This window comes from Chelonia mydas, chromosome 8 (genome assembly GCF_015237465.2).
Source record: "Chelonia mydas isolate rCheMyd1 chromosome 8, rCheMyd1.pri.v2, whole genome shotgun sequence".
In the NCBI taxonomy this organism is placed as follows: domain Eukaryota; kingdom Metazoa; phylum Chordata; order Testudines; family Cheloniidae; genus Chelonia; species Chelonia mydas.
In genome coordinates, this window is record NC_057854.1 from 18,273,907 (window position 1) to 18,286,087 (window position 12,181).

The following is a 12,181-nucleotide window of genomic DNA, read 5'->3' on the forward strand; positions in this document are numbered from 1 at the left end:
ATACTTAAATATTTGAATGAATGTAACAGGAACTATTACAGATCTTAATGCCTCCAGGCTGAGATTCTACATCACTTTGATATCAGTTAATCTTTCACCTTCTCATCAGCTTTGGAATTCACAGTGGCTGTGCGACTTCTATTTACTCTGTCCTCCGGGGATGACAGGTAATGTAAGTTCTAATCCTTGAACTACCAGTGCTGGCATACTTTACAAGTCTGCTTTTTTGCACAATGTATGAGGATGCAGTCATGGGTAACAAGCGGGAGATTCCAGCCTTCTGACATACATGAAAAATGTCACCAAGAAGCTCTATCTTGGTAACACACCTTGGTGGACCATAACGAACAAAGCTATGCAACTGAGAGTGTAACTGGATGAGGCACTATTTATATAGCTCTGGAATGAATGAAAAAGGTGGAAAAAATAAACACACACTCTAATTGGGGCACACAGTTTAAATAGCATGGTCCAAGAGACATGTCCCAATGGTAATAGTTTGTGAAGGCATATAAAAAGAGAGAGCATTTGTGTTCCATAGCACCAAGTATGTGCAAGGGATGAGGGGGAGGGCAGCACAGGAGAACAGAATCCAATGAATTAGTGATAAAGTGTGGGCAGTGTCATTACACATGCAGATAAATGGAAAGGGAAGTATGGAATTTATTTGACAAAAGATAAACACTTTTTTACACCGACACCAGCTGAGCCAATATGACAATAATCTACTTTTAAAAAACCAATACACAGAAACCACAACCTCAAAATAATGCTAATATTTGAGAGGATATGCTTAATACCACAAATCTACGTTTAGGGGTAAGTAAACACCATGTTCTAAAGCTACGTACAGGCAGTCCTTGCAGTCTGTTGTGTAGATTTGAATTTAATCAGCCAAGGATGGTTTATCCAACATCTGGAGCCATATTAAGGAGGAAGACACCAAAAAGGGATTTATTTTATTTTGGGATCAAACAGCTGTAGCACAGTGGCACCTGTTAACAGGTACAGATTTTTATGTAGTGCTTTGAACAACTAAAAGCCCTACAAAACAAGACAATGTAAAAGAGAGCAACACACCATACATGAATGCTCTCCCCAGGACATTTCTCCCTGTCCTCTTGTTGCATCATTACTCTCCTATTTCCCACACTTTCTCCCACCAATTGTTATCATCCATCTGATGACAAGGTACTGAAAAACCTCAGCTGCCGTCGGCTTCAACAGGAATTGAAGGTGATCAACACCTTGCAGAACGGAGCACATGGCAGACTGTAACCTCTTTGAGGCAGGGACCTTATTTTCTTAGTAAAGTGCCATGATCATTGATGATGCTTTACTGTTAACAACACACAATCCATACTTAGTTATGCACTTACACCCTGCATCTGCCATAGCAGCAATTTCAGTGAATGTGGATTAACCCTTTCTCTCCATGGCAAGTGCCTGGCTGCCAATATTCCATGGACAGTGACAGTGTCTCAGGTCAGACAGACCTTACCTAGAGCAATCAGCTGCAGAGAAGGTGCATCCTGCTTCTTTAAGGGGTTACATAAGAGACCTGCATTGGACTGTCAACTCCATTCTTTCTGCACTCATGGCCCAATCAAGCTCCCATCAAAGTCAATGGAAAAATTCTCACTCACTTCAGTGAGAGCTGGATCAGGCCCCAGTACAGGACTGTCCCCTACCCAGACAGTACATTTTACCCATTCCATTTTAACAGTCATAATAGAACTACAGGATTTCTAGCGTGTCTACCATTTATTTCAATGGAAGTTGATAGCACTCAGCACCATGCTGGATCAGGCCCCGAGAGGTCTGATTTTTCAGGAAATTTCCCCCCTGATTATTTTTTCTTAATTTAACAGACTCTCATTATATGATCTTTTGACCTACTATCTTGACTTGTTTTTAATTACTTTGTACAGCACCCAGAATATTAGCTAGGGGATTACAACTATAAAAGGAATACATCACTTGAATCCAAAATTGTTTTTCCTTTTAGGCACATGTGTAATATTCAGGATTTTTTTTTTTTTTGCAATGATACCAAAAAAGTTAACAGTGGAAGTCTCACTGTAATCAAATATGTTGCAGAATAACTTAAATACACAGCAAAAATGAGTTAAGAACATGCCTAGATAGTGTTAACTGTTCAGTAAAACCATACAGCTTTCAGACCACTAAATCCTCAGCTTTAACCTTGAGAGTTTCTTCTCCTATACCTGAAGAAAGCTTTGTGCCTCTTACTAGAAAGTAGTAAATAGCAGAGGGTACAATAATATTTAATTTTACAAATCTTGAGAGCACCCCGACACACATTTCTTCCAAAACTGATCAGGAATTTCAAGCACAAACCTGCCTGCACTGCTGTTGTCCTGATATAGATAAAAACCTAATGCACAGTTTATATCCCTCCTCCGCAGTTGCCCAGAGAGGAAATGATCAAGTTTACTTCACTGAGTGATAAATCTCCATTCAGTCTCTATCTCAAATGGAGAAGTCATGGGTCACATTACTGTTAGGATCTGCTAGGGTATGATAACAGGAATCCATCTTTAACAACATGATAGACCTAATATCTCCATGCTTAAAGTTATCTACAGCTAGTATCCCAGCTATGCTGTTCACCAGCATCATTATAAAGAAAAATATACCTCTGAAGCACAGAACTAGAAAGGTATAAATAAATACACAGGCAAGTGGTACTTTGTTGCCTTTGGTGACGTCCATTTTGCTCTACCATCAGGTAACTAAGCAAGGAATTGGAGCTTTATAGGGTTAACAGAGCAAATGCCTTATGGAACAGTTCACAGCGCTCAGTAGCTCCCCATGTTTTTCTGCTGACATGCCCCAGGCCAATTTCCCTCAAGACTCTGTGCTGATAGATACACTCAGCAATATGAGCCAGTACAGTGGAACCTGCATAAGGGCTTGAACCTAAACCCATTGAAAAGAATGGAAATACTCCCAGTGGGTTTTGGATTCGGTCTTCAGAGTTCACCCTTATTAGGCACTCTGCTATCTCATGAGACCATCCCAAAGTTTCCCCAAATATAAGGACTACAGATCTGCTCCACCTTTATTAGAAGGCTGCCTATTAAGAAATATTTGCTTAATAGTCACTTCAAACAGATTTCTCTATATTTCCTCAGTAAATAGGCTTCATTGTGACCTATATGTCATGTGACCTGAGTAAGGTGTTCTGCTCAAGGTACCCAGTATCTGCTTTAGGACCCCTTGAGCCTAAGTCTGTCAAGCCTGCAAATCCAAACAGAGCTCATTTGCTTTCTGTTTAGCAAATTGCAATACCATAGATTACATCTGGAGCAGACTGTTTCTTACCCCTTTCCTTTTTCAGAGCTTCACATACACTGAAGAGGTCAGACAGGATTTAGTAGAAGCGGGTGGATGAAGTCTCATGTTTTTGGGGGAAACCTTGGAATGGACCTTGGGATATAACAAGCTTCCAAATTTAGATGCAGACGTTCATTAAATCAAATTGAAAAAACAAAACAACTCTTGATCAAAGGGGATTTAATTAAGTTGATTCTGACAAAATTAAAAAAGCTTTGCTGGAAGCTCTATTTCTGGTGTTGGGGGCTCCATCTTTGAAGCTAAGCACAGAGGATATGTCTACATTGCAATAAAACACCCGCGGCTGCCCAAGTCAGCTGGCTCTGCCTTCCAGGGCTTGGGCTGCAGGGCTATAAAACTGCAGCGTAGACATCTGGGCTCATGCTGGAGCCCAGGCTCTGGGACCCTTCCCCCTTGCAGGGTTCCAGAGCCTGGGCTCCAGTGTGAGCCCGGACATCTACACTGCAATTTTATAGCCCTGCAGCCCAAGCACGTGTCAGCTGGCCCAAGGCAACTGTGGTGTTTTATTGCAGTGTACACACACGCAGAGCTTCCTCAGGCAGTATTAGCACAAAGAATCTGGACAAAACCATTAGACCAAGATAATCCTGTCCTTGTTTGTTTGCCACAATACACGCATCAAAGTATCAGCTTAACCTTGTCGTCTCTGGTGAAGTCTTATTATTAGCACATGAACCATATCAAAAGTTAGAGTGCACTGAAAAATGTCTTATGTATTCTAAACTTCTAACATCAAGGAAAAAATACAGAGGGTGATGCTATTATATTAAATGGCTAAACAGCAGTCATTTGAATAAGAACACAGGCTTTTTCCTCAGCTCCCTGCCGCTATTTCAGAATAGCTATATGGAATGAAACAGAAATGCTGGCTGTATTTTTTTAGTAAATATTATATTTCCCACTCAGTCCAAAGATTTTCTGTCAAAGTACGAACAATTCTGTTTAACAGATTACTGGTCCTCTTAAGGAATGAGATGTGGCGATTAGAATTTGATTTTAGCATCTAATCCCCCGCCCCCACATAAGAAAGGGGGGTGGAAAGAGCTTTGCCAACTGGCTTGATCTGAATCAGTGCTCTGGCTTTTCCTCTACCCAGGTGTTTCCACTCTAAGAAGTGGTTTGGAGTTTGTTCCTCAGTTTTTTCTTATACATTAGGCCTTTAGAGCCCAATCCAGCTCCTACTAAAGTCAATTTCCCATTGACTTCACTGAGAGTTGGATCAAGCCCTTTAGGGAATATCTGGCTGTCTTTAGTCTGCTAGGGTGGATTATTTTCTTCGTGGTGTTGGGTGATGATTTTCAAAGGACTTGTATCTTCTGTTGGCAATATCTGTGTGCCAAATAGTTGCTTCCCTCTCAAAAAAGGCAGGTCCCTGAAACCTGCCCATGACTAATTTCACTAATTTCACTCATCAGAGTTCAGTTCGAGCACTAGAGATAAATCATGAATGACATCAGGCACTTCCTGTAAAATTTTACTCTTTGATATTCTCCTTCTCTCCCCTCCTCCCAGATTTTTTTTAGGGCAGGCAGGAAGTGGATCAGTCTCTCTTTCTGAAGATGATCCAGAAAAATGATTCACATAGGAAGACTTCATTCCTTTTTAAAACTAATCTCCTTTTCTCTCGTCTTGTTTGATACTATGGACTAACCAAGGTTACCATCTGATTTATTTCTTGTGCACGTATACCTTCAAACCTTGGCAGTCTTTTCCCTATGTATTGTGTTGTAAAGGAGATAGTGTGAATAAGGTAGTAGTGCATCAAGGTTTCACTCAAGCCGGATTAGTTGGCAGATAACATCAAATGAAGAAGGGGGAGGAAGAGGAGGTTGAACAGCTATTCTTACATCTCAAATCTCAAGCTCCCACTACTCATATTTCTGGGAGAAGACTTAATCCAATAGACTGGGCTCCATCAGTGAAGAAGAAGATTGAAAGAGCGAGTTAAACACTTATTTGATACGTATTCATCACTCTTTGCACCAGCATAGAGATTGGGTACATCTTAAAGGCTATGATTAAGTGACCTGAAAACCTGGAAGCTGATAAGGTATTTTCCTCTACTAGTAAAACACAATGCATCCTCATGAACAGGTGACAGTTTAAGTTTCTTAGAGAATGCAACTTATTCCAGGCTTCATTTTAATGCCAGTTTCATTTTGGTTTCTTGACCCACAGAGGTGCAGGACTTAGATCTTGCTTAGCAGATATTTTTCCCTAAATTAAAAATCCACAGGATACAATTGCAGGCCTTCTCTTTCAGTTTGGTCCAGAGATAGATGCTCTGCATCCGATAGGAACTTCCTTCCAAGTTTATCTTCTAAGTACCAGCTCTGACCTGAAGCGCCAGCTCCTTTCAACTTTTAAACACCACAAAGATTTAAAGCAATTGTAAATGAACTGGAAGGCTCCATCTGATCAGAGATTTTTGCAGAACAAAAAAAAACCAAAAACAAATCAGTTATCTTCTGAGTCACCCTTTTTGCGCTTTACAGAGTCAGCTCCCAACAAAGAACTTTTGTCCCTGGAAATGAACTCTGACTTGAATAGACTAGTTCTGATTTTCTTATGTTCGAGGCTGCCAAAAAACAGGCATTTTCAAAGTGAACAAAAGAAAAAAACCCACACCATATTATGTGCAACACCACCTACATTATCAAGTACTTACTTGGTCTAACTCCAAGTGATTGCTCTAGAAAAGGTAGCAAATCTGGCAGCTATCAACAGATGCTGCCATATGCAATGGTGCTAACAGGTGAAAAGGAAGGCTCCTGAGAGAAGGGGAAAGTGGCAAAATAGCAACACGACATTAGTAAGAACTGCTGTGTAGAAAACCCTCCCCTGCAACACAGGTGGGGAGTCCCCGCAATGCTGGACTTCAATCCATCCCAAAAGCAGAACCTATATATATACAGAATGGCCCAGTAGTTAGGAGGCTGCCCCAGTGGCTCTGGCACTAGCCTGGGACCTGGGTTCAAGTCCCTGCTCTAACACAGGCTTCTTGTGTGCCTCTGTTCCCCATTTGTAAAAGGGATTGCTGTACTTTCCTGTGTCACATGGGACTTACGAGTGCACTCCACAATGTGAGGTGCTCAGATACGATGGTAATGGGGGCCACATAAGTACCTAGGGTACATTTACTCTGCAATTTGACTGTCACGCTAAGGGGCTGTTCAACTGTGGCGTAGATGTTCAGGCTCGGGCCGCAGCCAGAGCTCTGGGACCCTCCGTCTGGCAAGGTCCTCGATCCCGGGCTCCAACCTGAGTCTGAACATCTGCATTGCAATTAAACAGCCCCTAAACCCGAGCCCCACAACCCTGAGTCAGCTGGCACAGGCCGGGGAAGGTTTTTATAACTGCAGTGCAGACATACCCTTAGCTACAGAATCTAAAGGCAAAATGCAGGCAGGCACTTGCATGTGTATCTGTGTCAAAGCACCCGATATGCAGCACCCCTACTATTCCATTGCTGAAACCCTTGAGTAAGGTCTGTTAATCACTCTGACTTGTGCTAGGATTTGTGATGCAGATACGTATGGCTCACCAAGGATAGGAATAGTTAGAGTAACCTGCTATCTGCAAGCAAAAGTAAGTGACCGAGAACTGAATACTGCAGAGCCAGGACCAAATAAATACTTTTGATCAGTGGTAGAGTTGGGATTAATCTACCAATGAGCTGAGCAACTTCTAAAGAGATCTGCTGAGTAAAAAGCATGAAATAAGAACTAGGTATCATCATCATCATCATCATGTACCGAACACCCCAAGTCCTACTGAAGTCAACAGAAGTTGAAGCACTCAGCACTTTGCAGGGGGCAATCCCACCAGATAAAATCCTGTCAAGGCTATATCTACTTTTTACCTTAGTCGACTAACAAACATGTTATCTCCCATTACTGAGAGATGGATGTGAATCAGGACAGCATTAATATAAAACCTCAGGTATAGTGGACAAATGCTTACCCAGACCTAACACAGGCATTATGCTGGGCTAATCCAGACTCAGTTAGCGGTTTCATTTACAGCAGCCCATTGTCCAAAAGCTTCTGGCCCAGGGCTATTGTTTAGAGACAAGAGAAAGATTTTAGCTCTTCACTGGGGTACCCATTGGTCTTGTGCAAGCATCTGAAGTCAGCCAGGGTCAGGGAACACTCTCCTCTGAAAGGAGCTTACTGATATAGCTGGGTTTGTTTTATATTTATTTTTTAATAGACTGTGCAAACTCCTAAAGACCTCTGTAATAGCAAAGATAAAGTTAATCCAGTAATGCTTTTACCATAGTAAAAAAACCCAGAACAGAAACACATTACTGTCCTCTGATGGAATTTTAAATCAGTGTAAGGGATTAAACAGTATTATCAAGCTGATGATAGTGACTTGGAAAAACAGAAGGGATTATGGGTAACGACTGTGTACGCCACTATTTGTGTTTAGCTCTCAGCAGATTAGGACCCAATCCTGCAAGCCCTTACTCATGTAAAGTAGCCCTTGTTCATGACAGTAGGTGGCTCCAATGGAATGGCGTAGATGAGTAAGACCTGCTTGTGTGATTAAGGGTTTGCAGGATCCACCCCTTAATTTGTCGCAGATGCTGAATACAGTTAAATACGTATTTAGTTTTGATGATTATATAGTTTTCAGAAGGAAAGCCAGGCATCTAGGCCATCAGTCTGAACCCAGAGTTTTACTGAGTTGCAAGAGGAGTATTTGCAACACTGGAAAATTCCTTTATCTTCCCCTTATTATTCTGCTCACTGAGCAACTCTTCGGTGAGATACAGAGGATGTTGTTCTCTTAATGAGACATCAAAGTTGGTAAGTGGAACTGGGTCAGGGAACAGGTGCAAGACAGTGGCATCAATTTAACGGATAGCTCAGTGGTTTGAGCATTGGCCTGCTAAACCCAGGGTTGTGAGTTCAATCCTTGAGGAGGCCATTTGGGGATCTGGGGCAAAAATAAGGGACGGTACTTGGTCCTGCTGTGAAAGCAGGGGACTGGACTCCATGACCCTTCAAGGTCCCTTCCAGCTCTATCAGAGAGGTCTCCATATTAAAGAGCATGGCCCTACCATCAGCCCAGTGAAGTTTTGCTATGAAAATATCGAACCACCCCTCCTAGGAAACAATTCTGAAGTCCGGGGGCAGAGACCTGCTGGTGCCAATAGTAATCACAGAAAACGCACAAAGATTGACGACGATGTCATTGTGACAGCTCCACTGGCAATACAGCAACAGAGGCTAATAAAGCCAGGAAGAGCTTGCAATGTCACTTACACAAAGAGAGACTGCTCAAGCTTGAGACTACCAACACATTATGACAGGTTTCAGAGTAACAGCCGTGTTAGTCTGTATTCGTAAAAAGAAAAGGAGTACTTGTGGCACCTTAGAGACTAACCAGTTTATTTGAGCATGAGCTTTCGTGAGCTACAGCTCACTTCATCGGATGCACATTATGGGAGATGAGAGGGGCAGATGTGTTGCCAATCAGCGTGTGCATTTATTGTACCAATTGTCTTTGGTGTGGAATAGCAACATGACTTCTAACAGAAGACTTTGGAATGAACTGGCTAATGCCACTACTCCCTTTTACAGAATGGAATGGGAACTGCTTGGCTGTGTGTCATATGCCCTGTACTGTAAAAGCTAACAGAGATTCTCCTGTAGCTTAAGTCACATGGGACTGTGCTTTTGAAGCAGGAGGATCAGAGTCCTAGCTTTTCTGTTGCTGTGGTATTCCACATGACCACCCTGTGCAATAATACAGTGTCAATTGTGTAGTTCCAGATGACAATATTTTCCAACAGCTCTACTCATATGCATAAACCAGCACATGAGTCAGTGCATATTTCTGGATTGTCAGTCAGGTTAATGTAATAAAGTATTCTGACAAACCCTTGCTGAACCAGTTACATTAGGTGTCATCAGATAATTTCTGTGTTCCGCTGGGTTGCTCTATAAATTGCCATATCATGCAGCAGTCCAGCAACTCCACGGACAAGACCAGAGTTACTATCTGATAAGTTACAATACATCTGGGTGCAACTTACCAAGTCAGTGCTGTTGCCATTGTTGCGATTAGGGGGCCTACACATTTACCCTAATTGTGAGCTCAACTATACAAAGCATGTGGAAAGTTCATAAAATGTCACAATAACCTATAACAATGAATGTTGATGGGAGAAGATACAAAAGGTTGACACAAAGACTTCGTTTGGACTGAGTAAAAGGCCTACTAATACAACTCAAGGCCTGTGTTAAAGTCATGCTGGTAGGCAAGAAAAGTGTGCAACAGGAAATTAACGAACCAAAATTGGTCTGTCATGAATGAGACCTAGCTGACGGACAAAATAATGAAGGAATAGGCTATTCTGCCCATCACTCCCTTTTGGGATCCTCAGAAAGAGACTTGGAGGGGAAAAGCTGGGTACCATGACTCTGGCTGACTGAAAGACAAGAAACGGGGAAGGAGCGAGCTATACCATCATGTCTGCTGCCCCCATAGTCTCCTGGGACACTGGACCTTCTCTGTCTAATCCGGACATAGGTCCTGACCAGACTGAGCTAGAGAGAGACCGTGATGACATCCCCACCTCCATCAGCCCAGCCACCACTAGGGATGTGAGACTTTGACACTGCCACCCCCCTTATGTTTTTTTCCTTCCTCACCTTATCTCCCTCTTTTGCCTTCTGTTTTAAAAAGAGTCTGGCTTTGCAGGCCAAGACTGTATATTTTGCAACACTGCTGTAAACCTGTGATCAAAAAGGTAGCTGAATGTAATGCACACAACAGCCCTATGCTCGTACAAGTTTGCCAGGTCCCAGAACAACTGAAAATACTGTAGGCTGTGCCTGTGTTTTCACTCACTATCTCACTAAGGGAAAAGTCAACACCAGAGACAGAAGCTGCATTGTCTGTCTTTGCTGTTCTTCCCTCATGTGTGTTGGTCTCGTTTTGTCTTCTAGGAAATGGGATCGGACTTCACCAACAGCTATCACGGATCCAGCCCATCTCAGTTAAATTCCTTTGTTCTCCAAAAAGGCCAGTTATTGACAGACACCTTTAATGCCCCCAAAAGGCTCAGACAGGGGGTTTTCCCTCTAAAAATTCTTTACAGCCAAAGGAAAAGGGGACAAGGGATGTTGTTAAAGTGAAAGCCTTACTTAATATTTCACATTTCAAATAAAAAGAAAAGGAGTACTTGTGGCACCTTAGAGACTAACCAATTTATTTGAGCATAAGCTTTTGTGAGCTACAGCTCACTTCATCGGATGCATACTGTGGAAAGTGTAGAAGATCTTTTTATACACACAAAGCATGAAAATGGGTGTTTTTTCATGCTTTGTGTTTTTAAACACCCATTTTTTCATGCTGTGTGTGTGTATAAAAACATCTTCTACACTTTCCACAGTATGCATCCGATGAAGTGAGCTGTAGCTCACAAAAGCTTATGCTCAAATAAATTGGTTAGTCTCTAAGGTGCCACAAGTACTCCTTTTCTTTTTGCAAATACAGACTAACACGGCTGTTACTCTGACACATTTCAAATGTAACTGTTTTTCCTTCTTTTTCTGGATCTTTAATAAGAGGTTAAAAAGATGCGTAATGGTTTGTTTGCCATGGCACTAAACAGGCTGAGGTCTCTGTATGCCAAACCCTGAACCTTCTTCAAAACTGTTTAATGTTGGATAGTTACAGGGCCATGTTAACATCTTTGACTCTTTGGGCCCATACATTCCATCTATATTGATACAACACCATTGCACCTCCAGTCATGGGTGTGCATCAAAGCTGATGAGGATTTGTCACCGACATAATGATTGGCATACAGACAAATGTGTTTAATTCTACCGACAGCAAAAGGCGCCGCCTTTTGCTCCCCGGAATCAGTGAGTCAGAAGTGGCAAATGCCTTGCAGAAGAGCAAGGCCCCAATATGACTGCTTGAGAACTGGGCAAAACTATACAGTAGACCATAAAAATCTCAAACATCAGACATAACTGGTCACCAAGGATTTTAGAGTAGAGCAGAGAAATGTTTTCTGGCTACACAATCCATGGCAAAGCTCAGCGATCTATAGAGTTCTTGGCTAGACCAAAAATAAGTATTTTTATTGAGGGCTCAATCGTGCCACTTAGGAGCTGAACCCACTTTAGGGAAAGACACAGTCTGGCCATGAATTATTAAAAGCAGTTACACAAAAGCCTGACCCTTTAGAGGCATTCTGCACCTGTGTCCCAGCTTTTACCTCATTACTTACAGTATGCTAAATTGAGGAGTGGCTCAATCTTTTGGGTGAAATCCTGGTTTGTTGACTTCAACAGGGCTGGGATTTAATCCTTTGTGTTTAGCAAGAATGTTACGGTACTTCCTCTGAATGGAATTTCCAATACAAGTGGGAGAAGGGCGGGATTGTTATATTGTCTGAGTTATATCTGCTGACTTAAAAGACCAAAGAAAACCTTATAGTACTATGAACACTTCAGGGTACGAAATCAACTAGAGTAAAACCTTACGCACCACATTCTGCCTCATGCACCATCAACAAATGTGATGATATAGATTTGAATAAGCATTCCCTGTGATTGTGCAGAGGCAGAAAGAACTGAGAATTGGCGCTTGCATCACTGGCAGGAAGGAAAAACCTTCTCCTGACTTGGAAATCAAGCAGTCACGTGATATGGAAGTCACTACATGGAAATAAATGTTGAACCTCACAGTGAGCCAAGTCCTCACTCAATCCAGCACTTCTCCTGACACTAATGGGGAGTTTTGTTTGATTAAGAACCCAGTAAAAGGTGAG

General features: G+C 42.1%; 1 protein-coding gene across 6 annotated transcripts in view; it reads right to left on the minus strand.

Moving 5' to 3' along the window:
• PPP2R2B (protein phosphatase 2 regulatory subunit Bbeta) overlaps positions 1-12,181 on the minus strand; it is a 261,285-nt gene that overhangs the window by 96,718 nt on the left and 152,386 nt on the right. The gene's annotated exons all lie outside the window — the stretch shown is intronic.